The sequence below is a fragment of the Pelodiscus sinensis genome, chromosome 17 (genome assembly GCF_049634645.1).
Source record: "Pelodiscus sinensis isolate JC-2024 chromosome 17, ASM4963464v1, whole genome shotgun sequence".
NCBI classification, from domain to species: Eukaryota; Metazoa; Chordata; order Testudines; family Trionychidae; genus Pelodiscus; species Pelodiscus sinensis.
Window position 1 is genome coordinate 36,580,247 of NC_134727.1, and position 15,344 is coordinate 36,595,590.

A 15,344-nucleotide genomic window follows, 5' to 3' on the forward strand; every position below is an offset into this window, starting at 1 on the left:
GTAATTCCCTGCTCTAATAAGAATATAACAGTAGGGATCTATTATCAACAACCTGACCAGGACAGTAATAGTGACTATGAAATGCTAAGGCAGATTAGAGAGGCTATCAAAATAAAGAACTCAGTATTAGTGGGGGATTTCAACTATCCCCATTTTGACTGGATACATGTCACCTCAGACGAGATGCAGAGACAAAATTTCTTGATACCTTAAACGACTGCTTCTTGGAGCAGCTGGTAGAGGAACACACAAGGGGAGAGGTAATTCTTGATTTAGTCCTGAGTGGCGCGCAGGATCTGGTCCAAGAGGTAATTATAACAGGACCGCTTGGAAATAGTGACCATAATATAATAACATTTAACATTCCTGTGGTCGGAAGAACACCTGAGCAACCCAACAGTGTGGCATTTAATTTAAAAAAGGGGAACTATGCAAAAATAAGGAGATTAGTTAAACAGAAAATAAAAGGTACAGTGACTAAAATAAAATCCCTGCAAGCTGCATGGACACTTTTCAAAGACACCATAATAGAGGCCCAACTTAAATGTATACCCCAAATTTTAAAAAAAGCCAGCGTGGTTTAACAACTATGTAAAAGAAGCAGTGAGAGATAAAAAGACATCTTTTAAAAAGTGGAAGTCCAATCCTAGTAAGATAAAAAGAAAGAAGCATAAACACTGCCAAATTAAATGTAAAAATGTAATAAAAAACATTTTGTTATTACCCTTTCTGGTTTTGGCTAGCTGTTCTTCAAACTCCTTTTTGGCTTTTCTTAAGTACATCAGAAGCAGGAAGCCTGCTAAACAACCAGTGGGGCCCCTGGACAATCAAGATACAAAAGGAGCACCTAAAGATGATAACGTCATTGCGGAGAAACTAAATGAATTCTTTGCTTCAGTCTTCACAGCTGAGAATGTAAGGGAATTCCCAAACCTGACCCGTCCTTTGTAGGTGATGAATTTGAGGACTTGTCACAGATTGAAGTGTCATTAGAGGAGGTTTTGGAATTAATTGATAAACTAAACAATAACAAGTCACCAGGACCAGATGGCATTCACCCAAGAGTTCTGAAAGAACTCAAATGTGAAATTGCGGAACTATTAACTATGGTTTGTAACCTATCCTTTAACTCAGCTTCTGTACCCAATGACCGGAAGATAGCTAATGTAATGCCAATAGTTAAAAGGGCTCTAGAGGCGATCTCGGTAATTACAAACTGCTCTGGTCCCAAGGGTGCCAAGGTTCAACCTGTATAGATGATAGGATTATTAACATTACTGTGTAAAAATGCATAATTATTATTAATAACATATACACGTCAGTGAAAGTAGGATGGCATCTTAAACATAAAGGATGAAAACTCAAGTCCTTGTTTTTGTTTGTATATAGTCAGTCAGTTCTTTGGCCTATTGTATACCTAAGTCATCTGGCGAATGTAGCATTTTGTATTTATGGTAAAATAACTCCGAGCCTTACATTTAAACTCAATGTTACCTGCTGTCTTTGCTTGCACATGAGGCCGAAGTGTGTGAATCCAGACCTACTCTCTCACTCTCAAAGTACTGGACAGGGGCAGCAAATCTTTATAGAGCCCGATAGTAGGACATGCAGCCATCTTAGAACCTACCAATGCAAAATTCACAGCTGGAGGCAATGAGCGAGAACAAGCTAAAGCAGTAAGGCTATGTCAGGGCCAGCAGCTAGGCCTTGAGGTTATATTATAAAGCTAGTAAAGTGGATAGTTATTTCTTATGGTGGCAGACAAAGACCATTTGGACTGGCACAAGGACATGCAGGTTTGGTGCACGCTTGCGTCTTTCTTAAAAATGTCCACGGTTACATCATCAGCAGGGGGGCATTCTGTCTGGTAGTAAGAGCAAAGAGAGCTGGTGCAGACTGGCTTTCAGCTAGTTAGCCACGGTACCATCTATCTCATCCCAGAACTCTTCTAAGAGGATGTGACTAAAATACAGGTGGTCAGTTTATTCCAGCTCATCCAGTTTCACTACCCGAGGGAGAACTGTCAATGTGATGGAAAATTTTAAGAACAATAGAAGTGTCAATATGGCACTATCCTGGAGAGATAGAACATGCTTTTCTTGACTATACAGGTTGGACCTCTCTAGTCCGGCACTCTCTGGTCCAGCAACTTACGTGGTCTGACATGATTTTAGTTAGCCAGATGTCCACTTAACATGGGTGTGGCCAAGTTTCCCATGGTCCCATAAAGTTTGTTTACAGCCACCAAAATAAGTGTTCTGTGCTGTTATTTAGCACTATTTTACTCCTAAATGTCTTCTAAGAATCCAGTAAGCAGTGGAAGTGTTGGCGATGCTGCTTGACCTCCCATGGTCTGGAAAATTCTCTGGTTCAGCCCTGGTCAGGTCCCAAGGGTGTCAGACTAGAGAAGGCCTGCCTGTTCTTCGTGCTGTATTCTGGAGAAAAAATGGACACTTAGTCATCTCCAGCTGAGGGGAAAAGTACATCACACTGTGGATTACAGACAAGTTGGCTTTGTGTGACATCGCAAACTATTTGTGCTTCTTGTACTGTCTCTCGTAGCTATAGCGATTTGCCTCTTCTCTGGTTTGCCACCTCAACCACTCCTGTCCTGGTGACTGCCTACTTGCTTGTGCTTCTCTACTGCATTTCCTCTCTACTCCTCCATTGGTGGAGGCCAGGTTGGCCTCACCATGAAACCACCACAAGATATGCCATCTTCTAATCCTCATAGCCTCAAGTAAGAAGAGGTCAGCTCACACTTAATATCCATCCGCTTTCCCCTCAGACCTACAGTCCAGACAAGAACTGCTTACAATAACATGTTTTCTACAAGAGTATGCCATGGTCATGTAGGTCATGTAGGACAGATTCACATGAACTTTGACCAAAACCTTCAACATTACCAACTGGGCACTCCCTAGGATGTAGTTGCAAGAGGGTCTGCTGGACCTCTCCACCATAAAGTATATAGAGGTGTGACCGCCAGACAGACTTTATCACCGTGTGTCCGTGTGAAGATTTTTCATGACTCCGGCCAAGGGAGATCAGGGCAAGGAATCTTTTATTTCACCAAGGTGGTGATCCATCTTTTATTTCACCCAGGTGGTAATCCATCGATCACCTGTGGGCAAAGATGAGTCATTGATCCGTCCATATACAACATTTCTAAAAATGGACGAATTGTTTTCTAAACGGATAAAGGAAACGTATTTTCCTTGGAAAAAGAGAGAAAACACTATATTCTCCTTCTGCCGATGTGATCGACGGCATTTGTCACAGCAGAGATGTTTGCAGCCCCTTCCCCAAGGTCCTAAAGCCTGAGCCCAAACATCTACACAGCAGCTGCTTAGACCAAACCCTTTAGCCTGGGTCAGATGTCCAGTTGCAGGGTTTTAATGCCAGTGAAGATGTAACCTCTAAGGTGTACAGTTACCATGGTAACGGTGGCTCGATAAGATGGCTAGAAGCATGTAGTGGGTTTTTCCTTGATGCCCCCATGAGGAACACTTCATTCTCCAGAAGGGGCCCTGCATAGACCAATTTGTTCAAGGTCGCAGAGGAGGTCTGAAGCTGAGCTGGGACTCCAGTCCTCATCACTTGACTCCCACCCTGGTGCTTTACCCACAAAATCATCCCTCCTGCCTGTGTGCCTCTCCAAGCCCCCACCGTGAAGGGCATTTGAGGTTAGGAAACGACATCAAAAACCGTATGGCAGGTGGTGTCACATCCTTCCTTAAAAATAACAAATCTAGAGAGGGGAAGGGCCCGCCCCTCCAGCTCTAATCAACACCAGGGCTACATCTAGACTACATGGCTCTGTTCACAGAGCCATGTAGAATAGTTTATTCGGCATAGTCAAAGAAGCAGGGATTTAAATAATCCCTGCTTCATTAAAATAAAAATGGCTGCCACGCTGTGGATGATCAGCTGATCCAGCACAGTGTGGCAATCTACACACGGCGCAGTCAACAAGGGAAGCCTTTGTCGACCGCTCTAGTATGCCTCATTTCACAAGGCATACTGAAGCGGTCGACAAAGGCTTCCCTTGTCGACCGCGCCATGTCTAGACTGCCGCGCTGTGCCGGATCAGCTGATTGTCGGCACAGCGTGGCGGCCATTTTTATTTTAATGAAGCGGGGAGTATTTAAATCCCTGCTTCTTTGACTATGCCGAATAAACTATTTTACATGGCTCCGTCGACAGAGCCATGTAGTCTAGACGTAGCCCAGAAGGGGTTACCATGGCGACAGTGGCCCAAAGCAGAAACTGGGTGTCCAACCTCCTGGTTATCATGAGGAACGAGGAAAAGTCCTGTTGCTGCCAGCTGTAAGGAGGAGATTTGTGGGCATGGTTGAGGATAAAGATCAACTTGGGTTTGGGGGTGTCTTCCACCCAGGCAACACCAGCAACTGGGGCGTATCTGACTTCTGACCTCCTAGCGAACAGGCCCCTTTCCTTCCTCCAAACACCAAGCAAAAAGGGTTTTTCCCTTTTTGGTTTCTTTTTCTGAGCTGTTTCCCCTCCCTCACAACAAATGAGTGAAGTGAACCAACGAGATGAACCCAAATTAGTAACGGGCCAAGGGCATGCCCATAGGCAGCATGCAGCAGATGGAGGATTTATTGGGGGGGGAGGGCAGAGAGATATCAGTCAGCAGAGGAAGAACCCTTGTTCCCAAGCTAAATTCAACCTCCTGTGTCAGGGGTTCTCAAGCTTCATCACCAGGCACAAGGACTGAAGCCTGAGCCGCTCCAAGCACGGCTGCCCTGGCCAGGGGCAAAGCCAAAGCCCACGGACTTGAGACCCAGCCGGGGGGCCTATCAACAGCATCACTGCCCAGAGTTAAAGCCCTCAGAGTTCAGCATCAACCCTGTGCAGTAGAGGTTGGTTTCCAGGCCCTCAGCATGTCTAAGCCTGGCTGGTGAAGGGTGTGAGAGGCATGCATGGAATGCAGGCACTTTCCCCTCGCTCATTTAGCATCCCGGAAACAGGCGGGAAAGCTAGCCACATCCTGGAGCGCACGGCGGCTGCCCTCCTTACCCTCCCACAATGGCGTCTTTGAGTGTGGCTGAGGGTGGGGGCTTTGGGGTGCAGCACTGAGGGGGCTCTGGCTTTGGGGGAGGATCAGGGCTGGGGCAGGAGGGGCTCACCTCGAGCGGCTCCCGGTCAGCGGTGCAGCGGGGGCGCTAAGGCAGCTTCCTGCCTCTCGTGGCACCACAGACCAGGCTGCCCCCAGAAGCATCCAGCAGCAGGTGTCTGCCAGGCGTCACTCTGGCTGGGCGAAACCACCTGTGCGTTGGGAGCCGCGTTGCCACGGTCTGGGGTAGACTGGTCTTCATCAGGGTTGTTTTATCCTACTGCCCGTCTCTCGGCTGTGGTCACATTGTCCCGCTTCCCATTGTTTTCCTCTTGACACACCAGGCAGCTGCCAGGCTGTCCTTGAGCCCAGTCCAGCTGCCCAGATCTGGGACGAGTGCCCACGCTGCCAACCCGGCTGCCTGCAGGGCTGCCAAAAAGCAGCACGTGGCAGCTGCCTCCGCCCCTGGACCGTGTCAGCAGAGCCTGGCGGCTCCAGGCTGAGGAGGGCCCTGGGAGCAAAACTGCCCTGACTCGAGTGATTCATGCCTGAGCAATGAGCCTTTCAGGTCCAGGGAAGGCAAGCGTGACGGGGCGCACGCTCCATCGGCCGTGAGAGGGAGATTCTGCTGCAGCTGTGCAGTGGGATTCGAATGGCTCGTGGAGAGAAGAGGTAGCTAGTGTGGGTCCCAATATGCCTGGGGGGTGTGCATCAATAAGTAACCCCCCTGCTTCGTTATCTGTTTTTACACAGCTTTTAATGTAAGTTGGTACAGGTAGCCGGATACGGCAGGGGTACAATATGCTACACGCACCGGGATAAATTACACTCGTCCTTGCAGCATGGGTGCATTGATGGGGGGCTCTGAGGGAGGCAGTCACAGAAGACCCCTGGCGATGCGTCCCAGAATGCTGATATTGCCACTGATACTTGCTTCCCTGATCTCTGGGGTGTCTCGCCACCCTGTCCTGCTGGGCCAGATCCCTGGTCTCCCCCAGCCAAGGCTCAGAGCTGAGATCACCACCCAGCAAAGAGCAACGCAGACCCCGAAGCTCTCCAGGTCTGAGGAGGAAGCAGTTTAGGGCCCAGCTCCGAGGAAACCCACTCCCCAAATGGGATCAGAACCCTAAATACATTATTCAGGCAAGCCCCCTTTAACACCAAAAGGAGGATATGCACACTGATTGCTCCCCCAGATAACAATTATTTACACTGGGCGTGATAGCAAATCAAAGTGATTGTATTAAGTCCAAGCAGTAGGATTTAAGTGGTTGCAAGTGAAAATAGGCAGGACAAAGTAGATTACACATTTAAAATAACAGCAAATGCATGGCTAGTTCTAGCATCCTGAAGCTCATAGCAAACTTACCCTAACACTGTTCTTATTTCAGCTAAACTTCCAAGGGTATGTCTACACTACCACCCTAGTTCGAACTAGGGTGGTTAATGTAGGCATCCGAAGTTGCAAATGAAGCCCGGGATTTAAATATCCCGAGCTTCATTTGCATCTTGCTGGGCGCCGCCATTTTTAAATCCCCGTTAGTGCAGACTCCGTGCCCGCGGCTACACGTGGCATGGAGTAGGTAGTTCGGATTAGGCTCTCTAATCCGAACTACCGGTACACCTCATTCCACGAGGAGCTTCTCAGGAGCAGGGGAAGGAAAAAAAGAGAGTCTCACATGTGCTCCTTTTCCTTATATTGTGTCTGAATGGCCCCTGTGACTCATTCACCTTGTCACCAGGGAGCATGCCCAGACTTCCCTTTATCCATCAAGGAGCATGCCCAGACTGCGATGACTCATTGCCATGTGGTCCATTGTTCTAAGCCTTCTTCAGACACACTCACACTCACACTCTCCATTCACTCAGGGAAGAATGCAGCTTAGGAAAAAGTTACAAGCAAGGTGGCTGCATGTTACAAAGATTACAAAGTTGCAGTTTACAGTAAGTTTGAGAGTTACACACATTGGAAAGATTGACGAGGATCATAATAAGTTGCAGTTTAAAACCTTAGACCTTACAGTTTGGTGTAGCTTTACAAAATCCATGTATATACATCTAGCAAGCTCAGGTTGAGGCTTTCTTATGTGACAATCCCTAAATGGGCCCCTCAAGGATTAAACTCACAAGCCTGGGTTTAGCAGGCCAATGCTCAAGCCACTGAGCTGTCCCTCCCCCTTTTAAACTACGTGTACAGGATTTGAACCCACAACCCTGGGGCTTCCAGGTCAATGCCCTAGCTACTATGCCACATGAGGCCCCTGCCCTTGCCTTCTCCTGCGAGAGCCATGCCAGTTACAGATCAAGATCCTGAAAACTTTTCATCTGAAACAGCCTCCCTTTTCGGCAGGAATTCTTTGTTTCACATTCGCCTATTTGATGGGAAATGACCTGGCCAGACCCTATCAGTTAAGGAAGGTCACATGTCTACCTAAGCTCCACCCACTGCTAAGACTTCAAGGACAAAAGAGGCTCTTTACAGGTGGTTACCCAGACATGGGCTGTAACACCCGGGATGACTTTCCTTTGCACATTTAAAACCATCCCATACTCCATATCTCTAACTTTACATGCATGAGGGAAGCACACACCGAAATCAGATACACCGATCCAGCAGACTTTGGCATGAAGAGTGATAGGTTACATGAGGTGCTTTGTCCAGGGCATCGTCGAGTTACGCATATTGGTATCCATAAGCCAATTTCATAAAGCATGACGGGGAGAGGGGAACCGTCCCCATTCAGAATGCAGCATTAATGAGTCTGGCTGTGGCCCTGAGCACAAAGAGATGGTTTAAGCGGAGGTGGCAGCATTCTTGCATGGAATGTATTGTGTGACCCTTCTTCCCACCCCGATTCACCAAGATACCCCCGTTATGGGGTGTGCCTGGTCTTCTACTAGCGGACTTACTCGGTGTTGCCTGGGTCCTTCTGGGTGGGGACTTGTGGATGTGACAGGGGGGTGTAGGAAGCTGGGGGCCAGGGATGTGTTCTCCTATCCCTCAGGCTGCCTCTTTAGCCCACTTAGGGCCTATTCTCTTCTCCTCTTCATCCTTAGGCCAACCCCGCCAGCCCCCAACACCTCCCATCTTCAGCCAATTTTTTGCCACAACTCTGTCAGAGTTTATCACTGGTCCTGAGCTATTTCAGTGGCAAGATGCTGCATGTCAGGGCAGCTTATTCCTGAGGTAGATTCCTCACCATTTGCCAGGTCTCCATGTTCTCCCTCAGGGACATATAGGGTATGTCTACACGGCAGGTCAAAGTCAAGTTAAGATACACAACTTCAGCTAAGTTAATTGCCAAGTCGAAGTACCTTAACTCAGCCTTTGACACTGTCTACACAGCAGGAAGTGGAAGGAAGAACACTCTCCCTCCGACTTCCCTTACTCCTCGTGAAATGAGGGTTACAGGAGTTGGAGTAAGAAGCCCGTTATTTCAAAATTATTTCGAAATAACGGGCGTGCTGTGAAGACGTGCACTCTGTTCTTTTGAAATAAGCGTGCAGTGTAGACATAGCTATAGAATGTGCCTGGGGCAAATGCATCCCAGAGAAAGAGTGAAATATTGTGCACCAAATAGAGCCTTTTTCAATTAATTTGTCATAGTTGTTTATCACCTAGGACTTGCTCATGCCTTCCCAGCCTCTCTTTACCAACCCAACGAAGCAGCTGATTTTCATCTTCAATGTGAAGCAGGGATATTGCTAGGGTTCACTTCCTGATACTGTTAGATTGAAGACAAGCTGCAAAGCCAAAGCTAATGCTCTTTGTTGTTACTTTCTGATTGAGTCAAATTGAACTCAAAGTTTTATTTGAAAGGAAAATCTGCTTCCTGACCGGTAAGTTCTGTTTGCTTTCCTTTCGTTAGAGGGTCGTTGGCAAACCTCAATAGTGATATCATAATTGGTTGAAATCTGCCCTCTCTACCACCCAGGTCCTGCCCTTGGTTTCAAGTTTGAACCCCTGCCGAAGTTGACAAGACTTCATGCAAATGGAAGGGCCTGCCCATGTGGAGTCCATTGCACGATGAGAGCCTCCAATTCCCCATCCTCCCTCCAGCTCGGTTTAGGACAGGAAGACCCGCAGCTTGGATGCAACAGCCAAAGTCCTTCAGCAAAAAGAAAGAAAGAAGTCAGGATCTGAGATATTGAGTGCAAGCAACAGAACAGGAGGGGAGGGATTTTTTAAATAACCTCTGAGTCTGTATTGATTTGCATTTCAGAAAAAGCACTTATTTATGTAGGGATGGTTGGGTTTTTTTTGGCTTCTCTATTCTTGTTTAAGGGGTTTCAAGCCTGGGACTCTTTGGCGTAAAAATCTTTCTCCTTTCAAAGTCCACAGAGGGGAGCAACCTAGATAAGTTCCTAGATAAGCTCTGTGAATATGTAACAGGTCACAGACTTCTGGAGGGAGGAAACGCAGGTGCCTGAAACAGTTAGACCTGCTAGGTGATAAAACCATCAGGCTATGTCTTCAGGCTTTATGAGCAAGAACAGCCTTTCTTGTGCAAAAACGTGAAGAGCATCTACACTGCACGTGCGTTCTTGTGCAAGTAAATTTACAGTAAAGCGTCAGAAAACAGGGCTTCCTGAGCAAGCGTTATTTTTCTTCCCACGAGGAATAAGCCCTCTTGCACAAGAGCTCTTCCACAAGAAGGCAGTGTGGACGGGCAACAGGGGTTTCTTGCGCAGGAAAGCCCTATGGCTAAAATGGCTATCAGAGCTTTCTTGTGCAAGAGAGCGGCCACGCTGCCATGGATGCTCTTGCACAAAAGCACATCTCTTCCACTAAAGCATATGGCCATGTGGACGTGCTCTTGTGGAAGACCTTTTGCATAAGAACTCTTGCACAAACAGTTCTTGTGCAAAAAGCCTGAAGTGTAGATGTAGCCTCAGTGTATATGAGTTTCTTCAGACATCATGCAAATTCCTATGTCTGGAGAGGCAGAAGCTCCCTGCAAATGGGTGGGGGAAGAGAGGGAGGGAAGGGAGGAGGCAGAGGAAGAGAGGCAAGGCATGTGAGTTTACACAAGAGGGGCAGAATTGGTCCTACCACTCCTGTTTCTAAGCGTACCTCAGTCTGGTATCTTACCAGCCCTCCGATGACAATAGGCTCAGGCGGTGGCTGCTACCTTACAGCCCTGCATGCTCTCTGCAGACTAGGTGGCTGAATTTCCCTTCTCCCCAGTCCAGTGTCCCCTGGAGTGTCCCTGCCTTGTGCATGGCCCTGTCTGCATTAGTGAGGAGGAATCCCGCTCCCCCTCCCCGAAAGCATAGAGCATTATTTCAGCTTTGCAACCCGGAGTGTGCAGGTGAGAAAGTAATTACTTCTGAACCTGCTAGCTGTAATCACTAGGCAATCTACACTCAATGTAATTACCACCTGTATGCAGAATATGTAATTATGGTATTAAGTAGCGACAGGATATTTACCAAGCAAATCCTTCTCAGTTACGGAGTCATTTAAAGGACTATACACATAGTATTTGTATATGCAAAACCACTCGTTACTGGGATTCCAGATAGCAAAAATCAAGGCCAGTGGGAGGAACTGAAGCCCAAATGAACAAATGCTGGTTCTAATTTCCTTTATTGATATTTTGAGTAGTCTCTGCTTGTGTCCATTGAAATCATTGCCAGTGTATTTAAACTTTTACCCTTGAGAGCTCACGCTTCTTTTTCTTTCCTGCCACTTGGCACATGTGAAAAAGACCCACGTGGAATTACTGTTCTAAGGGAAGCAGCCAAAGTTAGGATAATTTATTAGATGAAGAAAAACAAATTCTAGAAATAATATAGAGCTTCCCACCAATTAAATGTCTAGGCTAACGCCTACTGACTCCAGCAAGGGCAGGGGTTGGTATTACAACATATAGGTTGAACCTCTCTAGTCCGGCACTTTCTGATCTGGAAACATCCGTCATCTGGCATGATGTTAATGAGTTGGATGTCTCCTTTTCATGGGTGTGGCCAAGTTTCCTACAGTCTGTGGCAGTCCCCTGGGTGCGAGCACCCCGCCCAAGTCCGGGACGAGGGCCCTGCGAGTCCAACTGCCAGCTGTTTCCCACGTACCCCTTACGGTAGTCCGTTCCGGGGTTCCGTCCCCTGGTGACCCAAGACCTTCATGCTCACTCCCGGGTTCTGCCTTGTCTCCTCCTCACAGGGGTGGGGGTGAAGGGGGACCCGGGCCCTCCCTCTCCACCGGGTCCCAGCCCGGGGCTCTGAGTGCAGGGTCAATGCTTCCCTGCATGGCTGATGGGGTGCGTTCCCGAAACACGTCAGCCCACGGGTGCCACAAGGACCCTGCCCCAGGCTGCTTCCTTCCCCCCACTGGTCCCTGTGGGCACCCACTCTCTCTCTCCCTTTCACCAGGCTGGGGCAGAGGGTTGGGGCGCAGGCTCTGGTCTTGGATTAAGGGTTTTGGAGTGTGAGAGGGGCTCTGAGCTGAGCTTGGGCCGGGCGGGGGGTGCCTGAGGAGGTACTAAGTACAGGCTCTGGGAGGGTGTTTGGAGGCAGGGGTGCTCGGGGCTAGGGCAGGGGCTTGAAGTGCAGGAGGGGTTCATTATCAAATATCTAAAAGGGTGTCACAAGGAGGAAGGAGAAAATTTGTTCCTCTTGGTTTCTGAGGACAGGACAAGGAGTAATGGGCTTAAAGTGCAGCAGGGGAGGTTTAGATTGGACATTAGGAAAAAATTCCTAAGTGTCAGGGTGGTCAAATATTGGAATAAATTGCCAAGGGAGGTGGTGGAATCTCCTTCTTTGGAGATATTTAAGAACAGGTTAGACAGACATCTGTCAGGGATGGTGTAGGTGGAGCTTGGTCCTGCCTTGAGGGCGGGGGGCTGGACTCGATGGCCTCTTGAGGTCCCTTCCAGTCCTATTATTCTATGATTCTATGATTATTGGGGTAGGTTCTTGGATGTGGGCACCAGCTGAGAACTGCTTGCCTCAGGTGGCTCCTGCGTGGTGGTCTCACCCTTGCCCTGGCCCTGCACCGCTCCCTAAAGCAGCCAGCAAACTCCATCCCAAGTCCTGTTGTGCCCCCTCTCTGCTCTGTGGAGATAGGCTACAGGGTGGGAAGGGGCACCTTGACATCAGCACCCCTTCTTCTCCCTTCCCTGCTCTGCTCAGCAAGCAGGAGGCTCCTGACGGGGCATCCCCAAGGCAAAAGGCAGGAGATGCACAGCAGTCGGGAGGGGAGAGCGGGGTTAGGGTTTGCTGAAGTGCAGGCACTTGATACTCTTGGCCAAACCAGTCAGGATCACCTGTCAGAGACTCCAAGATCTCCAAGTAGATCTGTGCCTTCTTCAGCTCCCATGAAATCCTTGGAAATGCGCCACATCTTTCAGCCTCAGGCGGTAGGGACGGAATCCTGGTGCACCGACCTCATTGGCAAAACTCCTGTTGACTTCAGCCGGTCCAGAATTTCACCCCTGGGTTATGATTTTGTTGGTAGCCCTGCTCTCCGGCCCGGCTGAGAGCCCTGAACTGTTTCCAGGGGCTGACCCTGCAGCCTCTACTCAGGCAAGCATTCCTAGTGAGTTGAAGAGGCTGGCTCCCAGGAGCAGCGCATCCGCTAGCTGAATAATGGTGGCGCCGTAGGAAATTACCAGCTTTAGCTTTGAAAATGACCCATAATTACCCAGTGATGATGTGTTCCTGAAGATTAGTTGTTAAAGCACAATAAGCAGCATCCCTCCCCCTGTAATAGGAAAATGAATGGTATTAACTCACTACACTCCCCGCTGATTCTTTTCTTTTCAGTTGCTGAGAATACACGACCATACCCCCTCCAAAAAGGAGTCCGGCGGCACCTAGAAGACTAACAATTTGTTTGGGTATCAGCTTTCCTGGGCTGGAGCCTCAGAAGCCTCTGAATGTTTACGCCGAAATAAAATTATTAGTCTGTTTCAACAAAACCAACAAGGAGTCCTGTCGCAGACCAGCACAGCTACCCATCTGAAACTCCCACAGGGAGCTACATGACAGGGCTACATCTAGATTGCAGCCCGTTTTCGTAAAAGGGATGCAAATTAGACGTATCGCAATTGCTAATGAAGCGGGGATTTAAATCTCCCCCGCTTCATTAGCATAAAAATGGCTGCCGCTTTTTTTCGGCACGGAGCTTTGCCGGAAAAAAGCGCCAGTCTAGATGCGGATCTTTCGGAAAATAAAGCCTTTTCCGAAAGATCCCTTATCCTGGGGCAGCAGCTGGAGCCTTTGGCCCTTTAAATTGCCAGTGGAATGCCGCATCAGGCATTCTGTGTGGTTCTGAGGGTTGGTGGGGGAAAGGAGCCATGCTCCGGGTGGTGCTGAAGGATGGCTGTCCCTGGCTTCACCCCCTTCTATCTGAGGCTCCACCCATTCCAGGAAACAGAGCAGCCTCCCTCAGCTTGCCAGTTGGTTAGGGGGTGTGGCCACAGACATCAGGGAAACCAGGGAGGGTGTGGTCTCATTCATAGGTACTTTACTCTTCTCGGATTCCATTTAAAAAAAAGCTCCTTAATAAGGATGTTTAAATCTGTCCCCCCACTCTCTTTCTTTCAATGGAGAATTTCTACACATCCAAGAATAAAGAGACCTGCACATTCCTGTAGCTTGGGCTAATGGGAGCTTAAGATTTTCCTGTCCAGAAGGCAGGTGGGTCCAATTCTTCCATGGAATGGTATCGTGTAAGTTACAACTTCTTTTCTCCCATGTTCCCTTTTGCATTGGTGGCTGTTCTTTTGGGGAGAATATTAAAAAAGGATTACAAACCCAGCGCTCTTATTTTCTGCAAAAGGACAATTGTAGCCATGTGCATGTGAGCCATTCTCATCCTCTCCAAAAGCCGCTAGCAAGCTGAACCAAGAAAGGCAAATAAGAGTTACAATAAAAGAGTTTTAAAAAAGAGGCTTTGGCTTCCTTGACCATGGGATTCTATTCCAGGAAGGACTGCTAAGCAGGGATGGCATTGACCTGTCGAGGAAGGGGAAGATCGTATTTGGATACAGACTGGCTAACCTAGTGAGGAGGGCTTTAAACTAGGTTTGACAGGGACAAGTGACCAAAGCCCACAAGTAAGTGATGAACATGGAGACCTGGGAGATGGGTCGGAAATGAGAGGGAGTGTGAGCTATAATAGCAAAGAGAAAGAAGGGACAAGGCAGAACTGGGAGGCAAGATCAAGTCAATATCTTAGATGCCTATATACAAAAGCAAGAAGTATGGGTAATAATCAGGAAGAACTGGAAGTGCTAATAAATAAATACAACTATGACATCATTGGCATCACATAGACTTGGTGGGATAATACACGCAACTGGAATATTGGTATAGAAGGGTACAGCTTACTCAGGAAGGACAGGCAGGGAAAAAAGGGAGGAGGTGTTGCCTTATATATTACAAATGTACACACTTGGACTGAGGTGGAGATGGACATAGAAGACATACATGTTGAGAGTCTCTGGGTTAGGCTAAAAGGGGTAAAAAACAAGGGTAATGTCATGCTAGGGGTCTACTACAGGCCACCTACCCAGGCGGAAGAGGTGGATGATGCTTTTTTTAAACAACTAGCAAAATCATCCAAAGCACAGGATTTGGTGGTGATGGGGGACTTCAACTATCCAGATATATGTTGGGAAACTAACACAGTGGAGCACAGACTATCCAATACGTTCTTGGACTGCATTGGAGACAACTTTTTATTCAGAAGGTTGAAAAAGCTACGGGGGGGGGGGGGTGCAAAGTTGTTCTAGACTTGATTTTAACAAATAGGGAGGAACTGGTTGAGAATTTGATTTCATGATTGATTTCACCCAAGCTGCCTTCCACTTTCAGAGTTCATGACTCTAAGGCCGTGGTCCCCAACACGGTGCCCGCGGGTGCCATGGCACCCGCGGGGGCCTTTCAATGCGCCCGCCAGGTGCTCGGGGCTGGCCTGGCCCCGGGCACATGGCACACGGGAGCTTGCGGGGGGAGCACGCTTGGCTTGGGGAGTGCCGGGCGCGCGGCACTCGGTGGGAGGGGGGGGGGAGTGCCGGCCCCGGGCGCGCGGCACTCGGCGGCGGGGTGGGGGGTGCAGGGGGGGAGAGCGCCAGGCGCGCGGCACTCGGCGGGAGGGGGTAGTGCCGACCCCGGGCACGCGGCACTCGGCGGCGGGGCGGGGGGGAGCGCCAGGCACGCGGCACTCGGCGGGAGGGGATAGTGCCGGCCCCGGGCACGCGGCACTCGGCGGTGGGGGGGTAGTGCCGGCCCCGGGCACGCGGCACTCGGCGGTAGGGCG

General features: G+C 48.9%; 1 long non-coding RNA gene across 1 annotated transcript in view; it reads left to right on the forward strand.

Moving 5' to 3' along the window:
- LOC102447734 (uncharacterized) overlaps positions 1–11,781 on the forward strand; it is a 166,979-nt gene extending 155,198 nt beyond the window's left edge. The window contains exon 4 of the long non-coding RNA XR_012896402.1: positions 9,016–11,781. This is a non-coding gene — a long non-coding RNA (uncharacterized LOC102447734). The remainder of the gene's footprint in view (positions 1–9,015) is intronic.
- Positions 11,782–15,344: the final 3,563 nt, after the last annotated feature.